General features: G+C 38.0%; 65 pseudogenes; all 65 read right to left on the bottom strand.

Annotated features, from left to right (window-relative positions):
- Nucleotides 1–189: 189 nt before the first annotated feature.
- On the bottom strand, nt 190–308 carry LOC124346494 (annotated as a pseudogene).
- Nucleotides 309–592: 284 nt separating this feature from the next.
- LOC124346493 lies at nt 593–711 on the bottom strand (annotated as a pseudogene).
- Nucleotides 712–995: 284 nt separating this feature from the next.
- Nucleotides 996–1,114, bottom strand: LOC124344749 (annotated as a pseudogene).
- Nucleotides 1,115–1,398: 284 nt separating this feature from the next.
- On the bottom strand, nt 1,399–1,517 carry LOC124346492 (annotated as a pseudogene).
- A 286-nt stretch (nt 1,518–1,803) lies between these two features.
- Nucleotides 1,804–1,922, bottom strand: LOC124345891 (annotated as a pseudogene).
- A 284-nt stretch (nt 1,923–2,206) lies between these two features.
- LOC124345348 lies at nt 2,207–2,325 on the bottom strand (annotated as a pseudogene).
- A 284-nt stretch (nt 2,326–2,609) lies between these two features.
- Nucleotides 2,610–2,728, bottom strand: LOC124344748 (annotated as a pseudogene).
- Nucleotides 2,729–3,012: 284 nt separating this feature from the next.
- On the bottom strand, nt 3,013–3,130 carry LOC124345618 (annotated as a pseudogene).
- A 285-nt stretch (nt 3,131–3,415) lies between these two features.
- On the bottom strand, nt 3,416–3,534 carry LOC124346491 (annotated as a pseudogene).
- Nucleotides 3,535–3,818: 284 nt separating this feature from the next.
- LOC124344747 lies at nt 3,819–3,937 on the bottom strand (annotated as a pseudogene).
- A 283-nt stretch (nt 3,938–4,220) lies between these two features.
- LOC124345617 lies at nt 4,221–4,338 on the bottom strand (annotated as a pseudogene).
- Nucleotides 4,339–4,623: 285 nt separating this feature from the next.
- On the bottom strand, nt 4,624–4,742 carry LOC124346490 (annotated as a pseudogene).
- A 284-nt stretch (nt 4,743–5,026) lies between these two features.
- Nucleotides 5,027–5,145, bottom strand: LOC124345232 (annotated as a pseudogene).
- Nucleotides 5,146–5,429: 284 nt separating this feature from the next.
- On the bottom strand, nt 5,430–5,548 carry LOC124346489 (annotated as a pseudogene).
- A 284-nt stretch (nt 5,549–5,832) lies between these two features.
- Nucleotides 5,833–5,951, bottom strand: LOC124346488 (annotated as a pseudogene).
- Nucleotides 5,952–6,235: 284 nt separating this feature from the next.
- LOC124346486 lies at nt 6,236–6,354 on the bottom strand (annotated as a pseudogene).
- Nucleotides 6,355–6,638: 284 nt separating this feature from the next.
- LOC124346485 lies at nt 6,639–6,757 on the bottom strand (annotated as a pseudogene).
- A 285-nt stretch (nt 6,758–7,042) lies between these two features.
- LOC124346484 lies at nt 7,043–7,161 on the bottom strand (annotated as a pseudogene).
- A 284-nt stretch (nt 7,162–7,445) lies between these two features.
- Nucleotides 7,446–7,564, bottom strand: LOC124346482 (annotated as a pseudogene).
- Nucleotides 7,565–7,848: 284 nt separating this feature from the next.
- On the bottom strand, nt 7,849–7,967 carry LOC124345231 (annotated as a pseudogene).
- Nucleotides 7,968–8,251: 284 nt separating this feature from the next.
- LOC124346481 lies at nt 8,252–8,370 on the bottom strand (annotated as a pseudogene).
- A 284-nt stretch (nt 8,371–8,654) lies between these two features.
- Nucleotides 8,655–8,773, bottom strand: LOC124346480 (annotated as a pseudogene).
- Nucleotides 8,774–9,057: 284 nt separating this feature from the next.
- On the bottom strand, nt 9,058–9,176 carry LOC124346479 (annotated as a pseudogene).
- Nucleotides 9,177–9,461: 285 nt separating this feature from the next.
- Nucleotides 9,462–9,580, bottom strand: LOC124344680 (annotated as a pseudogene).
- Nucleotides 9,581–9,865: 285 nt separating this feature from the next.
- On the bottom strand, nt 9,866–9,984 carry LOC124346478 (annotated as a pseudogene).
- Nucleotides 9,985–10,268: 284 nt separating this feature from the next.
- On the bottom strand, nt 10,269–10,387 carry LOC124346477 (annotated as a pseudogene).
- Nucleotides 10,388–10,672: 285 nt separating this feature from the next.
- LOC124346475 lies at nt 10,673–10,791 on the bottom strand (annotated as a pseudogene).
- A 284-nt stretch (nt 10,792–11,075) lies between these two features.
- LOC124346474 lies at nt 11,076–11,194 on the bottom strand (annotated as a pseudogene).
- Nucleotides 11,195–11,479: 285 nt separating this feature from the next.
- LOC124344679 lies at nt 11,480–11,598 on the bottom strand (annotated as a pseudogene).
- A 285-nt stretch (nt 11,599–11,883) lies between these two features.
- Nucleotides 11,884–12,002, bottom strand: LOC124346473 (annotated as a pseudogene).
- Nucleotides 12,003–12,286: 284 nt separating this feature from the next.
- On the bottom strand, nt 12,287–12,405 carry LOC124346472 (annotated as a pseudogene).
- Nucleotides 12,406–12,690: 285 nt separating this feature from the next.
- Nucleotides 12,691–12,809, bottom strand: LOC124344678 (annotated as a pseudogene).
- Nucleotides 12,810–13,094: 285 nt separating this feature from the next.
- On the bottom strand, nt 13,095–13,213 carry LOC124345230 (annotated as a pseudogene).
- A 285-nt stretch (nt 13,214–13,498) lies between these two features.
- LOC124345757 lies at nt 13,499–13,617 on the bottom strand (annotated as a pseudogene).
- Nucleotides 13,618–13,902: 285 nt separating this feature from the next.
- On the bottom strand, nt 13,903–14,021 carry LOC124345213 (annotated as a pseudogene).
- Nucleotides 14,022–14,305: 284 nt separating this feature from the next.
- Nucleotides 14,306–14,424, bottom strand: LOC124345212 (annotated as a pseudogene).
- A 284-nt stretch (nt 14,425–14,708) lies between these two features.
- On the bottom strand, nt 14,709–14,827 carry LOC124345704 (annotated as a pseudogene).
- Nucleotides 14,828–14,980: 153 nt separating this feature from the next.
- On the bottom strand, nt 14,981–15,099 carry LOC124346170 (annotated as a pseudogene).
- A 283-nt stretch (nt 15,100–15,382) lies between these two features.
- On the bottom strand, nt 15,383–15,501 carry LOC124345211 (annotated as a pseudogene).
- A 284-nt stretch (nt 15,502–15,785) lies between these two features.
- LOC124346165 lies at nt 15,786–15,904 on the bottom strand (annotated as a pseudogene).
- Nucleotides 15,905–16,188: 284 nt separating this feature from the next.
- On the bottom strand, nt 16,189–16,307 carry LOC124344667 (annotated as a pseudogene).
- Nucleotides 16,308–16,591: 284 nt separating this feature from the next.
- Nucleotides 16,592–16,710, bottom strand: LOC124345518 (annotated as a pseudogene).
- A 284-nt stretch (nt 16,711–16,994) lies between these two features.
- Nucleotides 16,995–17,113, bottom strand: LOC124345210 (annotated as a pseudogene).
- A 284-nt stretch (nt 17,114–17,397) lies between these two features.
- Nucleotides 17,398–17,516, bottom strand: LOC124346114 (annotated as a pseudogene).
- Nucleotides 17,517–17,800: 284 nt separating this feature from the next.
- On the bottom strand, nt 17,801–17,919 carry LOC124346113 (annotated as a pseudogene).
- Nucleotides 17,920–18,203: 284 nt separating this feature from the next.
- Nucleotides 18,204–18,322, bottom strand: LOC124345209 (annotated as a pseudogene).
- Nucleotides 18,323–18,606: 284 nt separating this feature from the next.
- Nucleotides 18,607–18,725, bottom strand: LOC124345703 (annotated as a pseudogene).
- Nucleotides 18,726–18,878: 153 nt separating this feature from the next.
- On the bottom strand, nt 18,879–18,997 carry LOC124346112 (annotated as a pseudogene).
- Nucleotides 18,998–19,280: 283 nt separating this feature from the next.
- LOC124345208 lies at nt 19,281–19,399 on the bottom strand (annotated as a pseudogene).
- Nucleotides 19,400–19,683: 284 nt separating this feature from the next.
- LOC124346111 lies at nt 19,684–19,802 on the bottom strand (annotated as a pseudogene).
- A 284-nt stretch (nt 19,803–20,086) lies between these two features.
- On the bottom strand, nt 20,087–20,205 carry LOC124344666 (annotated as a pseudogene).
- Nucleotides 20,206–20,489: 284 nt separating this feature from the next.
- LOC124345517 lies at nt 20,490–20,608 on the bottom strand (annotated as a pseudogene).
- Nucleotides 20,609–20,892: 284 nt separating this feature from the next.
- Nucleotides 20,893–21,011, bottom strand: LOC124345207 (annotated as a pseudogene).
- A 284-nt stretch (nt 21,012–21,295) lies between these two features.
- Nucleotides 21,296–21,414, bottom strand: LOC124345205 (annotated as a pseudogene).
- Nucleotides 21,415–21,698: 284 nt separating this feature from the next.
- On the bottom strand, nt 21,699–21,817 carry LOC124346109 (annotated as a pseudogene).
- Nucleotides 21,818–22,100: 283 nt separating this feature from the next.
- On the bottom strand, nt 22,101–22,219 carry LOC124345204 (annotated as a pseudogene).
- Nucleotides 22,220–22,503: 284 nt separating this feature from the next.
- LOC124346164 lies at nt 22,504–22,622 on the bottom strand (annotated as a pseudogene).
- A 284-nt stretch (nt 22,623–22,906) lies between these two features.
- Nucleotides 22,907–23,025, bottom strand: LOC124345875 (annotated as a pseudogene).
- A 284-nt stretch (nt 23,026–23,309) lies between these two features.
- Nucleotides 23,310–23,428, bottom strand: LOC124346470 (annotated as a pseudogene).
- Nucleotides 23,429–23,712: 284 nt separating this feature from the next.
- On the bottom strand, nt 23,713–23,831 carry LOC124345203 (annotated as a pseudogene).
- Nucleotides 23,832–24,115: 284 nt separating this feature from the next.
- Nucleotides 24,116–24,234, bottom strand: LOC124346108 (annotated as a pseudogene).
- A 283-nt stretch (nt 24,235–24,517) lies between these two features.
- On the bottom strand, nt 24,518–24,636 carry LOC124345201 (annotated as a pseudogene).
- Nucleotides 24,637–24,920: 284 nt separating this feature from the next.
- On the bottom strand, nt 24,921–25,039 carry LOC124345200 (annotated as a pseudogene).
- A 284-nt stretch (nt 25,040–25,323) lies between these two features.
- LOC124346107 lies at nt 25,324–25,442 on the bottom strand (annotated as a pseudogene).
- Nucleotides 25,443–25,725: 283 nt separating this feature from the next.
- LOC124345199 lies at nt 25,726–25,844 on the bottom strand (annotated as a pseudogene).
- Nucleotides 25,845–26,070: the final 226 nt, after the last annotated feature.

Below are 26,070 nucleotides of genomic sequence, written 5' to 3'. Positions count from 1 at the left end.
AACCATCGCGAATAAAAAAACGCGATAAACTTTGAAAAACTCTCAATGGAATTCATCCAGAATCATTCCTATAGATGAATTGAACCTATCCCTTTGTCATTGAAATTTTTGATCTATGAATTTGGACTGGTAACCATCGTGATTGAAAAAAAATTTCAAGAAATTTGTTATTGAAAACAAACTATTTATCGCCAACGACATCCCGTATTCCCAAGCGGTCACCCTTCCAAGTACTAACGGGACTCGACGTAACTTAACTTCTGGGAGCTGACGAGACCAGGTGCGTTCTACGTGATATGGCCGTTGACATTCAAAAATAAAAAATTTACCCTCCCAGTCCCAATGGATGAATAGAAAATCACTTCAAAGTGATTGAAATGTTTGTTCATTGAATTCGGACTGGTAACCATCGCGAATAAAAAACGCGATAGACTTTGAAAAACTCTCAATGGAATTCATCCAGAATCATTCCTATAGATGAATTGAACCTATCCCTGTGTCATTGAAATTTTTGATCTACGAATTTGGACTGGTAACCATCGTGATTGAAAAAAAATTTCAAGAAATTTGTTATTGAAAACAAACTATTCATCGCCAACGACATCCCGTATTCCCAAGCGGTCACCCTTCCAAGTACTAACGGGACTCGACGTAACTTAACTTCTGGGAGCTGACGAGACCAGGTGCGTTCTACGTGATATGGCCGTTGACATTCAAAAATGAAAATTTACCCTCCCAGTCCCAATGGATGAATAGAAAATCACTTCAAAGTGATAGAAATGTTTGTTCATTGAATTTGGACTGGTAACCATCGCGAATAAAAAAACGCGATAAACTTTGAAAAACTCTCAATGGAATTCATCCAGAATCATTCCTATAGATGAATTGAACCTATCCCTTTGTCATTGAAATTTTTGATCTATGAATTTGGACTGGTAACCATCGTGATTGAAAAAAAATTTCAAGAAATTTGTTATTGAAAACAAACTATTTATCGCCAACGACATCCCGTATTCCCAAGCGGTCACCCTTCCAAGTACTAACGGGACTCGACGTAACTTAACTTTTGGGAGCTGACGAGACCAGGTGCGTTCTACGTGATATGGCCGTTGACATTCAAAAATGAAAATTTACCCTCCCAGTCCCAATGGATGAATAGAAAATCACTTCAAAGTGATAGAAATGTTTGTTCATTGAATTTGGACTGGTAACCATCGCGAATAATAAAACGCGATAAACTTTGAAAAAATCTCAATGGAAATTATCCAGAATCATTCCTATAGATGAATTGAAGCTATCCCTGTGTCATTGAAATTTTTGATCTACGAATTTGGACTGGTAACCATCGTGATTGAAAAAAAATTTCAAGAAATTTGTTATTGAAAACAAACTATTCATCGCCAACGACATCCCGTATTCCCAAGCGGTCACCCTTCCAAGTACTAACGGGACTCGACGTAACTTAACTTCTGGGAGCTGACGAGACCAGGTGCGTTCTACGTGATATGGCCGTTGACATTCAAAAATAAAAAATTTACCCTCCCAGTCCCAATGGATGAATAGAAAATCACTTCAAAGTGATTGAAATGTTTGTTCATTGAATTCGGACTGGTAACCATCGCGAATAAAAAAACGCGATAGACTTTGAAAAACTCTCAATGGAATTCATCCAGAATCATTCCTATAGATGAATTGAACCTATCCCTGTGTCATTGAAATTTTTGATCTACGAATTTGGACTGGTAACCATCGTGATTGAAAAAAAATTTCAAGAAATTTGTTATTGAAAACAAACTATTCATCGCCCAACGACATCCCGTATTCCCAAGCGGTCACCCTTCCAAGTACTAACGGGACTCGACGTAACTTAACTTCTGGGAGCTGACGAAACAAGGTGCGTTCTACGTGATATGGCCGTTGACATTCAAAAATGAAAATTTACCCTCCCAGTCCCAATGGATGAATAGAAAATCACTTCAAAGTGATTGAAATGTTTGTCCATTGAATTCGGACTGGTAACCATCGCGAATAAAAAATCGCGATAAACTTTGAAAAACTCTCAATGGAATTCATCCAGAATCATTCCTATAGATGAATTGAACCTATCCCTGTGTCATTGAAATTTTTGATCTACGAATTTGGACTGGTAACCATCGTGATTGAAAAAAAATTTCAAGAAATTTGTTATTGAAAACAAACTATTCATCGCCAACGACATCACGTATTCCCAAGCGGTCACCCTTCCAAGTACTAACGGGACTCGACGTAACTTAACTTCTGGGAGCTGACGAGACAAGGTGCGTTCTACGTGATATGGCCGTTGACATTCAAAAATGAAAATTTACCCTCCCAGTCCCAATGGATGAATAGAAAATCACTTCAAAGTGATAGAAATGTTTGTTCATTGAATTTGGACTGGTAACCATCGCGAATAAAAAAACGCGATAAACTTTGAAAAACTCTCAATGGAATTCATCCAGAATCATTCCTATAGATGAATTGAACCTATCCCTTTGTCATTGAAATTTTTGATCTATGAATTTGGACTGGTAACCATCGTGATTGAAAAAAAATTTAAAGAAATTTGTTATTGAAAACAAACTATTTATCGCCAACGACATCCCGTATTCCCAAGCGGTCACCCTTCCAAGTACTAACGGGACTCGACGTAACTTAACTTTTGGGAGCTGACGAGACCAGGTGCGTTCTACGTGATATGGCCGTTGACATTCAAAAATGAAAATTTACCCTCCCAGTCCCAATGGATGAATAAAAAATCAAATCAAAGTGATAGAAATGTTTGTTCATTGAATTTGGACTGGTAACCATCGCGAATAAAAAACGCGATCAACTTTGAAAAACTCTCAATGGAATTCATCCAGAATCATTCCTATAGATGAATTGAACCTATCCTTGTGTCATTGAAATTTTTGATCTACGAATTAGGACTGTTAACCATCGTGATTGAAAAACATATTTCAAGAAATTTGTTATTGAAAACAAACTATTCATCGCCAACGACATCCGTATTCCCAAGCGGTCACCCTTCCAAGTACTAACGGGACTCGACGTAACTTAACTTCTGGGAGCTGACGAGACCAGGTACGTTCTACGTGATATGGCCGTTGACATTCAAAAATAAAAAATTTACCCTCCCAGTCCCAATGGATGAATAGAAAATAACTTCAAAGTGATTTTAATGTTTGTTCATTGAATTTGGCATGGTAACCATCGCGAATAAAAAAACGCGATCAACTTTGAAAAACTCTCAATGGAATTCATCCAGAATCATTCCTATAGATGAATTGAACCTATCCCTGTGTCATTGAAATTTTTGATCTACGAATTTGGACTGGTAACCATCGTGATTGAAAAAAAATTTCAAGAAATTTGTTATTGAAAACAAACTATTCATCGCCAACGACATCCCGTATTCCCAAGCGGTCACCCTTCCAAGTACTAACGGGACTCGACGTAACTTAACTTCTGGGAGCTGACGAGACCAGGTGCGTTCTACGTGATATGGCCGTTGACATTCAAAAATGAAAATTTACCCTCCCAGTCCCAATGGATGAATAGAAAATCACTTCAAAGTGATAGAAATGTTTGTTCATTGAATTTGGACTGGTAACCATCGCGAATAAAAAAACGCGATAAACTTTGAAAAACTCTCAATGGAATTCATCCAGAATCATTCCTATAGATGAATTGAACCTATCCCTTTGTCATTGAAATTTTTGATCTATGAATTTGGACTGGTAACCATCGTGATTGAAAAAAAATTTAAAGAAATTTGTTATTGAAAACAAACTATTTATCGCCAACGACATCCCGTATTCCCAAGCGGTCACCCTTCCAAGTACTAACGGGACTCGACGTAACTTAACTTTTGGGAGCTGACGAGACCAGGTGCGTTCTACGTGATATGGCCGTTGACATTCAAAAATGAAAATTTACCCTCCCAGTCCCAATGGATGAATAAAAAATCAAATCAAAGTGATAGAAATGTTTGTTCATTGAATTTGGACTGGTAACCATCGCGAATAAAAAACGCGATCAACTTTGAAAAACTCTCAATGGAATTCATCCAGAATCATTCCTATAGATGAATTGAACCTATCCTTGTGTCATTGAAATTTTTGATCTACGAATTAGGACTGTTAACCATCGTGATTGAAAAAATATTTCAAGAAATTTGTTATTGAAAACAAACTATTCATCGCCAACGACATCCGTATTCCCAAGCGGTCACCCTTCCAAGTACTAACGGGACTCGACGTAACTTAACTTCTGGGAGCTGACGAGACCAGGTACGTTCTACGTGATATGGCCGTTGACATTCAAAAATAAAAAATTTACCCTCCCAGTCCCAATGGATGAATAGAAAATAACTTCAAAGTGATTTTAATGTTTGTTCATTGAATTTGGCATGGTAACCATCGCGAATAAAAAAACGCGATCAACTTTGAAAAACTCTCAATGGAATTCATCCAGAATCATTCCTATAGATGAATTGAACCTATCCCTTTGTCATTGAAATTTTTGATCTATGAATTTGGACTGGTAACCATCGTGATTGAAAAAAAATTTCAAGAAATTTGTTATTGAAAACAAACTATTTATCGCCAACGACATCCCGTATTCCCAAGCGGTCACCCTTCCAAGTACTAACGGGACTCGACGTAACTTAACTTCTGGGAGCTGACGAGACCAGGTGCGTTCTACGTGATATGGCCGTTGACATTCAAAAATAAAAAATTTACCCTCCCAGTCCCAATGGATGAATAGAAAATCACTTCAAAGTGATTGAAATGTTTGTTCATTGAATTCGGACTGGTAACCATCGCGAATAAAAAACGCGATAGACTTTGAAAAACTCTCAATGGAATTCATCCAGAATCATTCCTATAGATGAATTGAACCTATCCCTGTGTCATTGAAATTTTTGATCTACGAATTTGGACTGGTAACCATCGTGATTGAAAAAAAATTTCAAGAAATTTTTTATTGAAAACAAACTATTCATCGCCAACGACATCCCGTATTCCCAAGCGGTCACCCTTCCAAGTACTAACGGGAGTCGACGTAACTTAACTTCTGGGAGCTGACGAGACCAGGTGCGTTCTACGTGATATGGCCGTTGACATTCAAAAATGAAAATTTACCCTCCCACTCCCAATGGATGAATAGAAAATCACTTCAAAGTGATAGAAATGTTTGTTCATTGAATTTGGACTGGTAACCATCGCGAATAAAAACACGCGATCAACTTTGAAAAACTCTCAATGGAATTCATCCAGAATCATTCCTATAGATGAATTGAACCTATCCCTGTGTCATTGAAATTTTTGATCTACGAATTTGGACTGGTAATCATCGTGATTGAAAAAAAATTTCAAGAAATTTGTTATTGAAAACAAACTATTCATCGCCAACGACATCCCGTATTCCCAAGCGGTCACCCTTCCAAGTACTAACGGGACTCGACGTAACTTAACTTCTGGGAGCTGACGAGACCAGGTGCGTTCTACGTGATATGGCCGTTGACATTCAAAAATGAAAATTTACCCTCCCACTTCCAATGGATGAATAGAAAATCACTTCAAAGTGATAGAAATGTTTGTTCATTGAATTTGGACTGGTAACCATCGCGAATAAAAACACGCGATCAACTTTGAAAAACTCTCAATGGAATTCATCCAGAATCATTCCTATAGATGAATTGAACCTATCCCTGTGTCATTGAAATTTTTGATCTACGAATTTGGACTGGTAACCATCGTGATTGAAAAAAAATTTCAAGAAATTTGTTATTGAAAACAAACTATTCATCGCCAACGACATCCCGTATTCCCAAGCGGTCACCCTTCCAAGTACTAACGGGACTCGACGTAACTTAACTTCTGGGAGCTGACGAGACCAGGTGCGTTCTACGTGATATGGCCGTTGACATTCAAAAATGAAAATTTACCCTCCCACTCCCAATGGATGAATAGAAAATCACTTCAAAGTGATAGAAATGTTTGTTCATTGAATTTGGACTGGTAACCATCGCGAATAAAAACACGCGATCAACTTTGAAAAACTCTCAATGGAATTCATCCAGAATCATTCCTATAGATGAATTGAACCTATCCCTGTGTCATTGAAATTTTTGATCTACGAATTTGGACTGGTAACCATCGTGATTGAAAAAAAATTTCAAGAAATTTGTTATTGAAAACAAACTATTCATCGCCAACGACATCCCGTATTCCCAAGCGGTCACCCTTCCAAGTACTAACGGGACTCGACGTAACTTAACTTCTGGGAGCTGACGAGACCAGGTGCGTTCTACGTGATATGGCCGTTGACATTCAAAAATGAAAATTTACCCTCCCACTCCCAATGGATGAATAGAAAATCACTTCAAAGTGATAGAAATGTTTGTTCATTGAATTTGGACTGGTAACCATCGCGAATAAAAACACGCGATCAACTTTGAAAAACTCTCAATGGAATTCATCCAGAATCATTCCTATAGATGAATTGAACCTATCCCTGTGTCATTGAAATTTTTGATCTACGAATTTGGACTGGTAACCATCGTGATTGAAAAAAAATTTCAAGAAATTTGTTATTGAAAACAAACTATTCATCGCCAACGACATCCCGTATTCCCAAGCGGTCACCCTTCCAAGTACTAACGGGACTCGACGTAACTTAACTTCTGGGAGCTGACGAGACCAGGTGCGTTCTACGTGATATGGCCGTTGACATTCAAAAATAAAAAATTTACCCTCCCAGTCCCAATGGATGAATAGAAAATCACTTCAAAGTGATTGAAATGTTTGTTCATTGAATTCGGACTGGTAACCATCGCGAATAAAAAAACGCGATAAACTTTGAAAAACTCTCAATGGAATTCATCCAGAATCATTCCTATAGATGAATTGAACCTATCCCTGTGTCATTGAAATTTTTGATCGACGAATTTGGACTGGTAACCATCGTGATTGAAAAAAAATGTCAAGAAATTTGTTATTGAAAACAAACTATTCATCGCCAACGACATCCCGTATTCCCAAGCGGTCACCCTTCCAAGTACTAACGGGACTCGACGTAACTTAACTTCTGGGAGCTGACGAGACCAGGTGCGTTCTACGTGATATGGCCGTTGACATTCAAAAATGAAAATTTACCCTCCCAGTCCCAATGGATGAATAGAAAATCACTTCAAAGTGATAGAAATGTTTGTTCATTGAATTTGGACTGGTAACCATCGCGAATAAAAAAACGCGATAAACTTTGAAAAACTCTCAATGGAATTCATCCAGAATCATTCCTATAGATGAATTGAACCTATCCCTTTGTCATTGAAATTTTTGATCTATGAATTTGGACTGGTAACCATCGTGATTGAAAAAAAATTTCAAGAAATTTGTTATTGAAAACAAACTATTTATCGCCAACGACATCCCGTATTCCCAAGCGGTCACCCTTCCAAGTACTAACGGGACTCGACGTAACTTAACTTCTGGGAGCTGACGAGACCAGGTGCGTTCTACGTGATATGGCCGTTGACATTCAAAAATAAAAAATTTACCCTCCCAGTCCCAATGGATGAATAGAAAATCACTTCAAAGTGATTGAAATGTTTGTTCATTGAATTCGGACTGGTAACCATCGCGAATAAAAAACGCGATAGACTTTGAAAAACTCTCAATGGAATTCATCCAGAATCATTCCTATAGATGAATTGAACCTATCCCTGTGTCATTGAAATTTTTGATCTACGAATTTGGACTGGTAACCATCGTGATTGAAAAAAAATTTCAAGAAATTTTTTATTGAAAACAAACTATTCATCGCCAACGACATCCCGTATTCCCAAGCGGTCACCCTTCCAAGTACTAACGGGAGTCGACGTAACTTAACTTCTGGGAGCTGACGAGACCAGGTGCGTTCTACGTGATATGGCCGTTGACATTCAAAAATGAAAATTTACCCTCCCACTCCCAATGGATGAATAGAAAATCACTTCAAAGTGATAGAAATGTTTGTTCATTGAATTTGGACTGGTAACCATCGCGAATAAAAACACGCGATCAACTTTGAAAAACTCTCAATGGAATTCATCCAGAATCATTCCTATAGATGAATTGAACCTATCCCTGTGTCATTGAAATTTTTGATCTACGAATTTGGACTGGTAATCATCGTGATTGAAAAAAAATTTCAAGAAATTTGTTATTGAAAACAAACTATTCATCGCCAACGACATCCCGTATTCCCAAGCGGTCACCCTTCCAAGTACTAACGGGACTCGACGTAACTTAACTTCTGGGAGCTGACGAGACCAGGTGCGTTCTACGTGATATGGCCGTTGACATTCAAAAATGAAAATTTACCCTCCCACTTCCAATGGATGAATAGAAAATCACTTCAAAGTGATAGAAATGTTTGTTCATTGAATTTGGACTGGTAACCATCGCGAATAAAAACACGCGATCAACTTTGAAAAACTCTCAATGGAATTCATCCAGAATCATTCCTATAGATGAATTGAACCTATCCCTGTGTCATTGAAATTTTTGATCTACGAATTTGGACTGGTAACCATCGTGATTGAAAAAAAATTTCAAGAAATTTGTTATTGAAAACAAACTATTCATCGCCAACGACATCCCGTATTCCCAAGCGGTCACCCTTCCAAGTACTAACGGGACTCGACGTAACTTAACTTCTGGGAGCTGACGAGACCAGGTGCGTTCTACGTGATATGGCCGTTGACATTCAAAAATGAAAATTTACCCTCCCACTCCCAATGGATGAATAGAAAATCACTTCAAAGTGATAGAAATGTTTGTTCATTGAATTTGGACTGGTAACCATCGCGAATAAAAACACGCGATCAACTTTGAAAAACTCTCAATGGAATTCATCCAGAATCATTCCTATAGATGAATTGAACCTATCCCTGTGTCATTGAAATTTTTGATCTACGAATTTGGACTGGTAACCATCGTGATTGAAAAAAAATTTCAAGAAATTTGTTATTGAAAACAAACTATTCATCGCCAACGACATCCCGTATTCCCAAGCGGTCACCCTTCCAAGTACTAACGGGACTCGACGTAACTTAACTTCTGGGAGCTGACGAGACCAGGTGCGTTCTACGTGATATGGCCGTTGACATTCAAAAATAAAAAATTTACCCTCCCAGTCCCAATGGATGAATAGAAAATCACTTCAAAGTGATTGAAATGTTTGTTCATTGAATTCGGACTGGTAACCATCGCGAATAAAAAAACGCGATAAACTTTGAAAAACTCTCAATGGAATTCATCCAGAATCATTCCTATAGATGAATTGAACCTATCCCTGTGTCATTGAAATTTTTGATCGACGAATTTGGACTGGTAACCATCGTGATTGAAAAAAAATGTCAAGAAATTTGTTATTGAAAACAAACTATTCATCGCCAACGACATCCCGTATTCCCAAGCGGTCACCCTTCCAAGTACTAACGGGACTCGACGTAACTTAACTTCTGGGAGCTGACGAGACCAGGTGCGTTCTACGTGATATGGCCGTTAACATTCAAAAATAAAAAATTTACCCTCCCAGTCCCAATGGATGAATAGAAAATCACTTCAAAGTGATTGAAATGTTTGTTCATTGAATTTGGACTGGTAACCATCGCGAATAAAAACACGCGATCAACTTTGAAAAACTCTCAATGGAATTCATCCAGAATCATTCCTATAGATGAATTGAACCTATCCCTGTGTCATTGAAATTTTTGATCTACGAATTTGGACTGGTAACCATCGTGATTGAAAAAAAATTTCAAGAAATTTGTTATTGAAAACAAACTATTCATCGCCAACGACATCCCGTATTCCCAAGCGGTCACCCTTCCAAGTACTAACGGGACTCGACGTAACTTAACTTCTGGGAGCTGACGAGACCAGGTGCGTTCTACGTGATATGGCCGTTGACATTCAAAAATGAAAATTTACCCTCCCACTCCCAATGGATGAATAGAAAATCACTTCAAAGTGATAGAAATGTTTGTTCATTGAATTTGGACTGGTAACCATCGCGAATAAAAACACGCGATCAACTTTGAAAAACTCTCAATGGAATTCATCCAGAATCATTCCTATAGATGAATTGAACCTATCCCTGTGTCATTGAAATTTTTGATCTACGAATTTGGACTGGTAACCATCGTGATTGAAAAAAAATTTAAAGAAATTTGTTATTGAAAACAAACTATTCATCGCCAACGACATCCCGTATTCCCAAGCGGTCACCCTTCCAAGTACTAACGGGACTCGACGTAACTTAACTTCTGGGAGCTGACGAGACCAGGTGCGTTCTACGTGATATGGCCGTTGACATTCAAAAATAAAAAATTTACCCTCCCAGTCCCAATGGATGAATAGAAAATCACTTCAAAGTGATTGAAATGTTTGTTCATTGAATTCGGACTGGTAACCATCGCGAATAAAAAAACGCGATAAACTTTGAAAAACTCTCAATGGAATTCATCCAGAATCATTCCTATAGATGAATTGAACCTATCCCTGTGTCATTGAAATTTTTGATCGATGAATTTGGACTGGTAACCATCGTGATTGAAAAAAAATGTCAAGAAATTTGTTATTGAAAACAAACTATTCATCGCCAACGACATCCCGTATTCCCAAGCGGTCACCCTTCCAAGTACTAACGGGACTCGACGTAACTTAACTTCTGGGAGCTGACGAGACCAGGTGCGTTCTACGTGATATGGCCGTTGACATTCAAAAATGAAAATTTACCCTCCCACTCCCAATGGATGAATAGAAAATCACTTCAAAGTGATAGAAATGTTTGTTCATTGAATTTGGACTGGTAACCATCGCGAATAAAAACACGCGATCAACTTTGAAAAACTCTCAATGGAATTCATCCAGAATCATTCCTATAGATGAATTGAACCTATCCCTGTGTCATTGAAATTTTTGATCTACGAATTTGGACTGGTAACCATCGTGATTGAAAAAAAATTTCAAGAAATTTGTTATTGAAAACAAACTATTCATCGCCAACGACATCCCGTATTCCCAAGCGGTCACCCTTCCAAGTACTAACGGGACTCGACGTAACTTAACTTCTGGGAGCTGACGAGACCAGGTGCGTTCTACGTGATATGGCCGTTGACATTCAAAAATAAAAAATTTACCCTCCCAGTCCCAATGGATGAATAGAAAATCACTTCAAAGTGATTGAAATGTTTGTTCATTGAATTCGGACTGGTAACCATCGCGAATAAAAAAACGCGATAAACTTTGAAAAACTCTCAATGGAATTCATCCAGAATCATTCCTATAGATGAATTGAACCTATCCCTGTGTCATTGAAATTTTTGATCGACGAATTTGGACTGGTAACCATCGTGATTGAAAAAAAATGTCAAGAAATTTGTTATTGAAAACAAACTATTCATCGCCAACGACATCCCGTATTCCCAAGCGGTCACCCTTCCAAGTACTAACGGGACTCGACGTAACTTAACTTCTGGGAGCTGACGAGACCAGGTGCGTTCTACGTGATATGGCCGTTAACATTCAAAAATAAAAAATTTACCCTCCCAGTCCCAATGGATGAATAGAAAATCACTTCAAAGTGATTGAAATGTTTGTTCATTGAATTTGGACTGGTAACCATCGCGAATAAAAACACGCGATCAACTTTGAAAAACTCTCAATGGAATTCATCCAGAATCATTCCTATAGATGAATTGAACCTATCCCTGTGTCATTGAAATTTTTGATCTACGAATTTGGACTGGTAACCATCGTGATTGAAAAAAAATTTCAAGAAATTTGTTATTGAAAACAAACTATTCATCGCCAACGACATCCCGTATTCCCAAGCGGTCACCCTTCCAAGTACTAACGGGACTCGACGTAACTTAACTTCTGGGAGCTGACGAGACCAGGTGCGTTCTACGTGATATGGCCGTTGACATTCAAAAATGAAAATTTACCCTCCCACTCCCAATGGATGAATAGAAAATCACTTCAAAGTGATAGAAATGTTTGTTCATTGAATTTGGACTGGTAACCATCGCGAATAAAAACACGCGATCAACTTTGAAAAACTCTCAATGGAATTCATCCAGAATCATTCCTATAGATGAATTGAACCTATCCCTGTGTCATTGAAATTTTTGATCTACGAATTTGGACTGGTAACCATCGTGATTGAAAAAAAATTTAAAGAAATTTGTTATTGAAAACAAACTATTCATCGCCAACGACATCCCGTATTCCCAAGCGGTCACCCTTCCAAGTACTAACGGGACTCGACGTAACTTAACTTCTGGGAGCTGACGAGACCAGGTGCGTTCTACGTGATATGGCCGTTGACATTCAAAAATAAAAAATTTACCCTCCCAGTCCCAATGGATGAATAGAAAATCACTTCAAAGTGATTGAAATGTTTGTTCATTGAATTCGGACTGGTAACCATCGCGAATAAAAAAACGCGATAAACTTTGAAAAACTCTCAATGGAATTCATCCAGAATCATTCCTATAGATGAATTGAACCTATCCCTGTGTCATTGAAATTTTTGATCGATGAATTTGGACTGGTAACCATCGTGATTGAAAAAAAATGTCAAGAAATTTGTTATTGAAAACAAACTATTCATCGCCAACGACATCCCGTATTCCCAAGCGGTCACCCTTCCAAGTACTAACGGGACTCGACGTAACTTAACTTCTGGGAGCTGACGAGACCAGGTGCGTTCTACGTGATATGGCCGTTAACATTCAAAAATAAAAAATTTACCCTCCCAGTCCCAATGGATGAATAGAAAATCACTTCAAAGTGATTGAAATGTTTGTTCATTGAATTTGGACTGGTAACCATCGCGAATAAAAAAACGCGATAAACTTTGAAAAACTCTCAATGGAATTCATCCAGAATCAATCCTATAGATGAATTGAACCTATCCCTGTGTCATTGAAATTTTTGATCTACGAATTTGGACTGGTAACCATCGTGATTGAAAAAAAATTTCAAGAAATTTTTTATTGAAAACAAACTATTCATCGCCAACGACATCCCGTATTCCCAAGCGGTCACCCTTCCAAGTACTAACGGGAGTCGACGTAACTTAACTTCTGGGAGCTGACGAGACCAGGTGCGTTCTACGTGATATGGCCGTTGACATTCAAAAATAAAAAATTTACCCTCCCAGTCCCAATGGATGAATAGAAAATCACTTCAAAGTGATTGAAATGTTTGTTCATTGAATTCGGACTGGTAACCATCGCGAATAAAAAAACGCGATCAACTTTGAAAAACTCTCAATGGAATTCATCCAGAATCATTCCTATAGATGAATTGAACCTATCCCTGTGTCATTGAAATTTTTGATCTACGAATTTGGACTGGTAATCATCGTGATTGAAAAAAAATTTCAAGAAATTTGTTATTGAAAACAAACTATTCATCGCCAACGACATCCCGTATTCCCAAGCGGTCACCCTTCCAAGTACTAACGGGACTCGACGTAACTTAACTTCTGGGAGCTGACGAGACCAGTTTCGTTCTACGTGATATGGCCGTTGACATTCAAAAATAAAAAATTTACCCTCCCAGTCCCAATGGATGAATAGAAAATCACTTCAAAGTGATTGAAATGTTTGTTCATTGAATTCGGACTGGTAACCATCGCGAATAAAAAAACGCGATAAACTTTGAAAAACTCTCAATGGAATTCATCCAGAATCATTCCTATAGATGAATTGAACCTATCCCTGTGTCATTGAAATTTTTGATCTACGAATTTGGACTGGTAACCATTGTGATTGAAAAAAAATTTCAAGAAATTTGTTATTGAAAACAAACTATTCATCGCCAACGACATTCCGTATTCCCAAGCGGTCACCCTTCCAAGTACTAACGGGACTCGACGTAACTTAACTTCTGGGAGCTGACGAGACCAGGTGCGTTCTACGTGATATGGCCGTTGACATTCAAAAATGAAAATTTACCCTCCCAGTCCCAATGGATGAATAGAAAATCACTTCAAAGTGATAGAAATGTTTGTTCATTGAATTTGGACTGGTAACCATCGCGAATAAAAAAAAGCGATAAACTTTGAAAAACTCTCAATGGAATTCATCCAGAATCATTCCTATAGATGAATTGAACCTATCCCTGTGTCATTGAAATTTTTGATCTACGAATTTGGACTGGTAACCATCGTGATTGAAAAAAAATTTCAAGAAATTTGTTATTGAAAACAAACTATTCATCGCCAACGACATTCCGTATTCCCAAGCGGTCACCCTTCCAAGTACTAACGGGACTCGACGTAACTTAACTTCTGGGAGCTGACGAGACCAGGTGCGTTCTACGTGATATGGCCGTTGACATTCAAAAATGAAAATTTACCCTCCCAGTCCCAATGGATGAATAGAAAATCACTTCAAAGTGATTGAAATGTTTGTTCATTGAATTTGGACTGGTAACCATCGCGAATAAAAAAACGCGATAAACTTTGAAAAACTCTCAATGGAATTCATCCAGAATCATTCCTATAGATGAATTGAACCTATCCCTGTGTCATTGAAATTTTTGATCTACGAATTTGGACTGGTAACCATTGTGATTGAAAAAAAATTTCAAGAAATTTGTTATTGAAAACAAACTATTCATCGCCAACGACATTCCGTATTCCCCTGCGGTCACCCTTCCAAGTACTAACGGGACTCGACGTAACTTAACTTCTGGGAGCTAACGAGACCAGGTGCGTTCTACGTGATATGGCCGTTGACATTCAAAAATGAAAATTTACCCTCCCAGTCCCAATGGATGAATAGAAAATCACTTCAAAGTGATTGAAATGTTTGTCCATTGAATTCGGACTGGTAACCATCGTGATTGAAAAAAAATTTCAAGAAATTTGTTATTGAAAACAAACTATTCATCGCCAACGACATTCCGTATTCCCAAGCGGTCACCCTTCCAAGAGCTAACGGGAATCGACGTAACTTAACTTCTGGGAGCTGACGAGACCAGGTGCGTTCTACGTGATATGGCCGTTGACATTCAAAAATGAAAATTTACCCTCCCATTCCCAATGGATGAATAGAAAATCACTTCAAAGTGATTGAAATGTTTGTTCATTGAATTCGGACTGGTAACCATCGCGAATAAAAAACGCGATAAACTTTGAAAAACTCTCAATGGAATTCATCCAGAATCATTCCTATAGATGAATTGAACCTATCCCTGTGTCATTGAAATTTTTGATCTACGAATTTGGACTGGTAACCATTGTGATTGAAAAAAAATTTCAAGAAATTTGTTATTGAAAATAAACTATTCATCGCCAACGACATTCCGTATTCCCAAGCGGTCACCCTTCCAAGTACTAACGGGACTCGACGTAACTTAACTTCTGGGAGCTGACGAGACCAGGTGCGTTCTACGTGATATGGCCGTTGACATTCAAAAATGAAAATTTACCCTCCCAGTCCCAATGGATGAATAGAAAATCACTTCAAAGTGATTGAAATGTTTGTTCATTGAATTCGGACTAGTAACCATCGCGAATAAAAAAACGCGATAAACTTTGAAAAACTCTCAATGGAATTCATCCAGAATCATTCCTATAGATGAATTGAACCTATCCCTGTGTCATTGAAATTTTTGATCGACGAATTTGGACTGGTAACCATCGTGATTGAAAAAAAATTTCAAGAAATTTGTTATTGAAAACAAACTATTCATCGCCAACGACATTCCGTATTCCCCTGCGGTCACCCTTCCAAGAGCTAACGGGACTCGACGTAACTTAACTTCTGGGAGCTGACGAGACCAGGTGCGTTCTACGTGATATGGCCGTTGACATTCAAAAATGAAAATTTACCCTCCCAGTCCCAATGGATGAATAGAAAATCACTTCAAAGTGATAGAAATGTTTGTTCATTGAATTTGGACTGGTAACCATCGCGAATAAAAAAAAGCGATAAACTTTGAAAAACTCTCAATGGAATTCATCCAGAATCATTCCTATAGATGAATTGAACCTATCCCTGTGTCATTGAAATTTTTGATATACGAATTTGGACTGGTAACCATCGTGATTGAAAAAAAATTTCAAGAAATTTGTTATTGAAAACAAACTATTCATCGCCAACGACATCCCGTATTCCCAAGCGGTCACCCTTCCAAGTACTAACGGGACTCGACGTAACTTAACTTCTGGGAGCTAACGAGACCAGGTGCGTTCTACGTGATATGGCCGTTGACATTCAAAAATGAAAATTTACCCTCCCAGTCCCAATGGATGAATAGAAAATCACTTCAAAGTGATTGAAATGTTTGTCCATTGAATTCGGACTGGTAACCATCGCGAATAAAAAATCGCGATAAACTTTGAAAAACTCTCAATGGAATTCATCCAGAATCATTCCTATAGATGAATTGAACCTATCCCTGTGTCATTGAAATTTTTGATCTACGAATTTGGACTGGTAACCATTGTGATTGAAAAAAAATTTCAAGAAATTTGTTATTGAAAACAAACTATTCATCGCCAACGACATTCCGTATTCCCAAGCGGTAACCCTTCCAAGTACTAACGGGACTCGACGTAACTTAACTTCTGGGAGCTGACGAGACCAGGTGCGTTCTACGTGATATGGCCGTTGACATTCAAAAATGAAAATTTACCCTCCCAGTCCCAATGGATGAATAGAAAATCACTTCAAAGTGATTGAAATGTTTGTCCATTGAATTCGGACTGGTAACCATCGCGAATAAAAAATCGCGATAAACTTTGAAAAACTCTCAATGGAATTCATCCAGAATCATTCCTATAGATGAATTGAACCTATCCCTGTGTCATTGAAATGTTTTATCTACGAATTTGGACTGGTAACCATTGTGATTGAAAAAAAATTTCAAGAAATTTGTTATTGAAAACAAACTATTCATCGCCAACGACATTCCGTATTCCCAAGCGGTCACCCTTCCAAGTACTAACGGGACTCGACGTAACTTAACTTCTGGGAGCTGACGAGACCAGGTGCGTTCTACGTGATATGGCCGTTGACATTCAAAAATGAAAATTTACCCTCCCAGTCCCAATGGATGAATAGAAAATCACTTCAAAGTGATTGAAATGTTTGTTCATTGAATTTGGACTGGTAACCATCGCGAATAAAAAAACGCGATAAACTTTGAAAAACTCTCAATGGAATTCATCCAGAATCATTCCTATAGATGAATTGAACCTATCCCTGTGTCATTGAAATTTTTGATCTACGAATTTGGACTGGTAACCATTGTGATTGAAAAAAAATTTCAAGAAATTTGTTATTGAAAACAAACTATTCATCGCCAACGACATTCCGTATTCCCAAGCGGTCACCCTTCCAAGAGCTAACGGGACTCGACGTAACTTAACTTCTGGGAGCTGACGAGACCAGGTGCGTTCTACGTGATATGGCCGTTGACATTCAAAAATGAAAATTTACCCTCCCATTCCCAATGGATGAATAGAAAATCACTTCAAAGTGATTGAAATGTTTGTTCATTGAATTCGGACTGGTAACCATCGCGAATAAAAAAACGCGATAAACTTTGAAAAACTCTCAATGGAATTCATCCAGAATCATTCCTATAGATGAATTGAACCTATCCCTGTGTCATTGAAATTTTTGATCGACGAATTTGGACTGGTAACCATCGTGATTGAAAAAAAATTTAAAGAAATTTGTTATTGAAAACAAACTATTCATCGCCAACGACATTCCGTATTCCCAAGCGGTCACCCTTCCAAGAGCTAACGGGACTCGACGTAACTTAACTTCTGGGAGCTGACGAGACCAGGTGCGTTCTACGTGATATGGCCGTTGACATTCAAAAATGAAAATTTACCCTCCCATTCCCAATGGATGAATAGAAAATCACTTCAAAGTGATTGAAATGTTTGTTAATTGAATTCGGACTGGTAACCATCGCGAATAAAAAAACGCGATAAACTTTGAAAAACTCTCAATGGAATTCATCCAGAATCATTCCTATAGATGAATTGAACCTATCCCTGTGTCATTGAAATTTTTGATCTACGAATTTGGACTGGTAACCATCGTGATTGAAAAAAAATTTCAAGAAATTTGTTATTGAAAACAAACTATTCATCGCCAACGACATTCCGTATTCCCAAGCGGTCACCCTTCCAAGTACTAACGGGACTCGACGTAACTTAACTTCTGGGAGCTGACGAGACCAGGTGCGTTCTACGTGATATGGCCGTTGACATTCAAAAATGAAAATTTACCCTCCCAGTCCCAATGGATGAATAGAAAATCACTTCAAAGTGATTGAAATGTTTGTTCATTGAATTTGGACTGGTAACCATCGCGAATAAAAAAACGCGATAAACTTTGAAAAACTCTCAATGGAATTCATCCAGAATCATTCCTATAGATGAATTGAACCTATCCCTGTGTCATTGAAATTTTTGATCTACGAATTTGGACTGGTAACCATTGTGATTGAAAAAAAATTTCAAGAAATTTGTTATTGAAAACAAACTATTCATCGCCAACGACATTCCGTATTCCCCTGCGGTCACCCTTCCAAGTACTAACGGGACTCGACGTAACTTAACTTCTGGGAGCTAACGAGACCAGGTGCGTTCTACGTGATATGGCCGTTGACATTCAAAAATGAAAATTTACCCTCCCAGTCCCAATGGATGAATAGAAAATCACTTCAAAGTGATTGAAATGTTTGTCCATTGAATTCGGACTGGTAACCATCGTGATTGAAAAAAAATTTCAAGAAATTTGTTATTGAAAACAAACTATTCATCGCCAACGACATTCCGTATTCCCAAGCGGTCACCCTTCCAAGAGCTAACGGGACTCGACGTAACTTAACTTCTGGGAGCTGACGAGACCAGGTGCGTTCTACGTGATATGGCCGTTGACATTCAAAAATGAAAATTTACCCTCCCATTCCCAATGGATGAATAGAAAATCACTTCAAAGTGATTGAAATGTTTGTTCATTGAATTCGGACTGGTAACCATCGCGAATAAAAAACGCGATAAACTTTGAAAAACTCTCAATGGAATTCATCCAGAATCATTCCTATAGATGAATTGAACCTATCCCTGTGTCATTGAAATTTTTGATCTACGAATTTGGACTGGTAACCATTGTGATTGAAAAAAAATTTCAAGAAATTTGTTATTGAAAATAAACTATTCATCGCCAACGACATTCCGTATTCCCAAGCGGTCACCCTTCCAAGTACTAACGGGACTCGACGTAACTTAACTTCTGGGAGCTGACGAGACCAGGTGCGTTCTACGTGATATGGCCGTTGACATTCAAAAATGAAAATTTACCCTCCCAGTCCCAATGGATGAATAGAAAATCACTTCAAAGTGATTGAAATGTTTGTTCATTGAATTCGGACTAGTAACCATCGCGAATAAAAAAACGCGATAAACTTTGAAAAACTCTCAATGGAATTCATCCAGAATCATTCCTATAGATGAATTGAACCTATCCCTGTGTCATTGAAATTTTTGATCGACGAATTTGGACTGGTAACCATCGTGATTGAAAAAAAATTTCAAGAAATTTGTTATTGAAAACAAACTATTCATCGCCAACGACATTCCGTATTCCCAAGCGGTCACCCTTCCAAGAGCTAACGGGACTCGACGTAACTTAACTTCTGGGAGCTGACGAGACCAGGTGCGTTCTACGTGATATGGCCGTTGACATTCAAAAATGAAAATTTACCCTCCCAGTCCCAATGGATGAATAGAAAATCACTTCAAAGTGATAGAAATGTTTGTTCATTGAATTTGGACTGGTAACCATCGCGAATAAAAAAAAGCGATAAACTTTGAAAAACTCTCAATGGAATTCATCCAGAATCATTCCTATAGATGAATTGAACCTATCCCTGTGTCATTGAAATTTTTGATCTACGAATTTGGACTGGTAACCATCGTGATTGAAAAAAAATTTCAAGAAATTTGTTATTGAAAACAAACTATTCATCGCCAACGACATCCCGTATTCCCAAGCGGTCACCCTTCCAAGTACTAACGGGACTCGACGTAACTTAACTTCTGGGAGCTAACGAGACCAGGTGCGTTCTACGTGATATGGCCGTTGACATTCAAAAATGAAAATTTACCCTCCCAGTCCCAATGGATGAATAGAAAATCACTTCAAAGTGATTGAAATGTTTGTCCATTGAATTCGGACTGGTAACCATCGCGAATAAAAAATCGCGATAAACTTTGAAAAACTCTCAATGGAATTCATCCAGAATCATTCCTATAGATGAATTGAACCTATCCCTGTGTCATTGAAATTTTTGATCTACGAATTTGGACTGGTAACCATTGTGATTGAAAAAAAATTTCAAGAAATTTGTTATTGAAAACAAACTATTCATCGCCAACGACATTCCGTATTCCCAAGCGGTAACCCTTCCAAGTACTAACGGGACTCGACGTAACTTAACTTCTGGGAGCTGACGAGACCAGGTGCGTTCTACGTGATATGGCCGTTGACATTCAAAAATGAAAATTTACCCTCCCAGTCCCAATGGATGAATAGAAAATCACTTCAAAGTGATTGAAATGTTTGTCCATTGAATTCGGACTGGTAACCATCGCGAATAAAAAATCGCGATAAACTTTGAAAAACTCTCAATGGAATTCATCCAGAATCATTCCTATAGATGAATTGAACCTATCCCTGTGTCATTGAAATGTTTTATCTACGAATTTGGACTGGTAACCATTGTGATTGAAAAAAAATTTCAAGAAATTTGTTATTGAAAACAAACTATTCATCGCCAACGACATTCCGTATTCCCAAGCGGTCACCCTTCCAAGTACTAACGGGACTCGACGTAACTTAACTTCTGGGAGCTGACGAGACCAGGTGCGTTCTACGTGATATGGCCGTTGACATTCAAAAATGAAAATTTACCCTCCCAGTCCCAATGGATGAATAGAAAATCACTTCAAAGTGATTGAAATGTTTGTTCATTGAATTCGGACTAGTAACCATCGCGAATAAAAAAACGCGATAAACTTTGAAAAACTCTCAATGGAATTCATCCAGAATCATTCCTATAGATGAATTGAACCTATCCCTGTGTCATTGAAATTTTTGATCTACGAATTTGGACTGGTAACCATTGTGATTGAAAAAAAATTTCAAGAAATTTGTTATTGAAAACAAACTATTCATCGCCAACGACATTCCGTATTCCCAAGCGGTCACCCTTCCAAGTACTAACGGGACTCGACGTAACTTAACTTCTGGGAGCTGACGAGACCAGGTGCGTTCTACGTGATATGGCCGTTGACATTCAAAAATGAAAATTTACCCTCCCAGTCCCAATGGATGAATAGAAAATCACTTCAAAGTGATAGAAATGTTTGTTCATTGAATTTGGACTGGTAACCATCGCGAATAAAAAAAAGCGATAAACTTTGAAAAACTCTCAATGGAATTCATCCAGAATCATTCCTATAGATGAATTGAACCTATCCCTGTGTCATTGAAATTTTTGATCTACGAATTTGGACTGGTAACCATCGTGATTGAAAAAAAATTTCAAGAAATTTGTTATTGAAAACAAACTATTCATCGCCAACGACATTCCGTATTCCCAAGCGGTCACCCTTCCAAGAGCTAACGGGACTCGACGTAACTTAACTTCTGGGAGCTGACGAGACCAGGTGCGTTCTACGTGATATGGCCGTTGACATTCAAAAATGAAAATTTACCCTCCCATTCCCAATGGATGAATAGAAAATCACTTCAAAGTGATTGAAATGTTTGTTCATTGAATTCGGACTGGTAACCATCGCGAATAAAAAACGCGATAAACTTTGAAAAACTCTCAATGGAATTCATCCAGAATCATTCCTATAGATGAATTGAACCTATCCCTGTGTCATTGAAATTTTTGATCTACGAATTTGGACTGGTAACCATTGTGATTGAAAAAAAATTTCAAGAAATTTGTTATTGAAAATAAACTATTCATCGCCAACGACATTCCGTATTCCCAAGCGGTCACCCTTCCAAGTACTAACGGGACTCGACGTAACTTAACTTCTGGGAGCTGACGAGACCAGGTGCGTTCTACGTGATATGGCCGTTGACATTCAAAAATGAAAATTTACCCTCCCAGTCCCAATGGATGAATAGAAAATCACTTCAAAGTGATTGAAATGTTTGTTCATTGAATTCGGACTAGTAACCATCGCGAATAAAAAAACGCGATAAACTTTGAAAAACTCTCAATGGAATTCATCCAGAATCATTCCTATAGATGAATTGAACCTATCCCTGTGTCATTGAAATTTTTGATCGACGAATTTGGACTGGTAACCATCGTGATTGAAAAAAAATTTCAAGAAATTTGTTATTGAAAACAAACTATTCATCGCCAACGACATTCCGTATTCCCCTGCGGTCACCCTTCCAAGAGCTAACGGGACTCGACGTAACTTAACTTCTGGGAGCTGACGAGACCAGGTGCGTTCTACGTGATATGGCCGTTGACATTCAAAAATGAAAATTTACCCTCCCAGTCCCAATGGATGAATAGAAAATCACTTCAAAGTGATAGAAATGTTTGTTCATTGAATTTGGACTGGTAACCATCGCGAATAAAAAAAAGCGATAAACTTTGAAAAACTCTCAATGGAATTCATCCAGAATCATTCCTATAGATGAATTGAACCTATCCCTGTGTCATTGAAATTTTTGATCTACGAATTTGGACTGGTAACCATCGTGATTGAAAAAAAATTTCAAGAAATTTGTTATTGAAAACAAACTATTCATCGCCAACGACATCCCGTATTCCCAAGCGGTCACCCTTCCAAGAGCTAACGGGACTCGACGTAACTTAACTTCTGGGAGCTGACGAGACCAGGTGCGTTCTACGTGATATGGCCGTTGACATTCAAAAATGAAAATTTACCCTCCCAGTCCCAATGGATGAATAGAAAATCACTTCAAAGTGATAGAAATGTTTGTTCATTGAATTTGGACTGGTAACCATCGCGAATAAAAAAAAGCGATAAACTTTGAAAAACTCTCAATGGAATTCATCCAGAATCATTCCTATAGATGAATTGAACCTATCCCTGTGTCATTGAAATTTTTGATCTACGAATTTGGACTGGTAACCATCGTGATTGAAAAAAAATTTCAAGAAATTTGTTATTGAAAACAAACTATTCATCGCCAACGACATCCCGTATTCCCAAGCGGTCACCCTTCCAAGTACTAACGGGACTCGACGTAACTTAACTTCTGGGAGCTGACGAGACCAGGTGCGTTCTACGTGATATGGCCGTTGACATTCAAAAATGAAAATTTACCCTCCCAGTCCCAATGGATGAATAGAAAATCACTTCAAAGTGATTGAAATTTTTGTCCATTGAATTCGGACTGGTAACCATCGCGAATAAAAAATCGCGATAAACTTTGAAAAACTCTCAATGGAATTCATCCAGAATCATTCCTATAGATGAATTGAACCTATCCCTGTGTCATTGAAATTTTTGATCTACGAATTTGGACTGGTAACCATTGTGATTGAAAAAAAATTTCAAGAAATTTGTTATTGAAAACAAACTATTCATCGCCAACGACATTCCGTATTCCCAAGCGGTCACCCTTCCAAGTACTAACGGGACTCGACGTAACTTAACTTCTGGGAGCTGACGAGACCAGGTGCGTTCTACGTGATATGGCCGTTGACATTCAAAAATGAAAATTTACCCTCCCAGTCCCAATGGATGAATAGAAAATCACTTCAAAGTGATAGAAATGTTTGTTCATTGAATTTGGACTGGTAACCATCGCGAATAAAAAAAAGCGATAAACTTTGAAAAACTCTCAATGGAATTCATCCAGAATCATTCCTATAGATGAATTGAACCTATCCCTGTGTCATTGAAATTTTTGATCTACGAATTTGGACTGGTAACCATCGTGATTGAAAAAAAATTTCAAGAAATTTGTTATTGAAAACAAACTATTCATCGCCAACGACATTCCGTATTCCCAAGCGGTCACCCTTCCAAGAGCTAACGGGACTCGACGTAACTTAACTTCTGGGAGCTGACGAGACCAGGTGCGTTCTACGTGATATGGCCGTTGACATTCAAAAATGAAAATTTACCCTCCCATTCCCAATGGATGAATAGAAAATCACTTCAAAGTGATTGAAATGTTTGTTCATTGAATTCGGACTGGTAACCATCGCGAATAAAAAACGCGATAAACTTTGAAAAACTCTCAATGGAATTCATCCAGAATCATTCCTATAGATGAATTGAACCTATCCCTGTGTCATTGAAATTTTTGATCTACGAATTTGGACTGGTAACCATTGTGATTGAAAAAAAATTTCAAGAAATTTGTTATTGAAAATAAACTATTCATCGCCAACGACATTCCGTATTCCCAAGCGGTCACCCTTCCAAGTACTAACGGGACTCGACGTAACTTAACTTCTGGGAGCTGACGAGACCAGGTGCGTTCTACGTGATATGGCCGTTGACATTCAAAAATGAAAATTTACCCTCCCAGTCCCAATGGATGAATAGAAAATCACTTCAAAGTGATTGAAATGTTTGTTCATTGAATTCGGACTAGTAACCATCGCGAATAAAAAAACGCGATAAACTTTGAAAAACTCTCAATGGAATTCATCCAGAATCATTCCTATAGATGAATTGAACCTATCCCTGTGTCATTGAAATTTTTGATCTACGAATTTGGACTGGTAACCATTGTGATTGAAAAAAAATTTCAAGAAATTTGTTATTGAAAACAAACTATTCATCGCCAACGACATTCCGTATTCCCAAGCGGTCACCCTTCCAAGTACTAACGGGACTCGACGTAACTTAACTTCTGGGAGCTGACGAGACCAGGTGCGTTCTACGTGATATGGCCGTTGACATTCAAAAATGAAAATTTACCCTCCCAGTCCCAATGGATGAATAGAAAATCACTTCAAAGTGATAGAAATGTTTGTTCATTGAATTTGGACTGGTAACCATCGCGAATAAAAAAAAGCGATAAACTTTGAAAAACTCTCAATGGAATTCATCCAGAATCATTCCTATAGATGAATTGAACCTATCCCTGTGTCATTGAAATTTTTGATCTACGAATTTGGACTGGTAACCATCGTGATTGAAAAAAAATTTCAAGAAATTTGTTATTGAAAACAAACTATTCATCGCCAACGACATTCCGTATTCCCAAGCGGTCACCCTTCCAAGAGCTAACGGGACTCGACGTAACTTAACTTCTGGGAGCTGACGAGACCAGGTGCGTTCTACGTGATATGGCCGTTGACATTCAAAAATGAAAATTTACCCTCCCATTCCCAATGGATGAATAGAAAATCACTTCAAAGTGATTGAAATGTTTGTTCATTGAATTCGGACTGGTAACCATCGCGAATAAAAAACGCGATAAACTTTGAAAAACTCTCAATGGAATTCATCCAGAATCATTCCTATAGATGAATTGAACCTATCCCTGTGTCATTGAAATTTTTGATCTACGAATTTGGACTGGTAACCATTGTGATTGAAAAAAAATTTCAAGAAATTTGTTATTGAAAATAAACTATTCATCGCCAACGACATTCCGTATTCCCAAGCGGTCACCCTTCCAAGTACTAACGGGACTCGACGTAACTTAACTTCTGGGAGCTGACGAGACCAGGTGCGTTCTACGTGATATGGCCGTTGACATTCAAAAATGAAAATTTACCCTCCCAGTCCCAATGGATGAATAGAAAATCACTTCAAAGTGATTGAAATGTTTGTTCATTGAATTCGGACTAGTAACCATCGCGAATAAAAAAACGCGATAAACTTTGAAAAACTCTCAATGGAATTCATCCAGAATCATTCCTATAGATGAATTGAACCTATCCCTGTGTCATTGAAATTTTTGATCTACGAATTTGGACTGGT

Source organism: Daphnia pulicaria, chromosome 6, assembly GCF_021234035.1.
Source record: "Daphnia pulicaria isolate SC F1-1A chromosome 6, SC_F0-13Bv2, whole genome shotgun sequence".
NCBI lineage: Eukaryota > Metazoa > Arthropoda > Branchiopoda > Diplostraca > Daphniidae > Daphnia > Daphnia pulicaria.
This window is presented reverse-complemented; position numbering and strand designations above follow the sequence as displayed.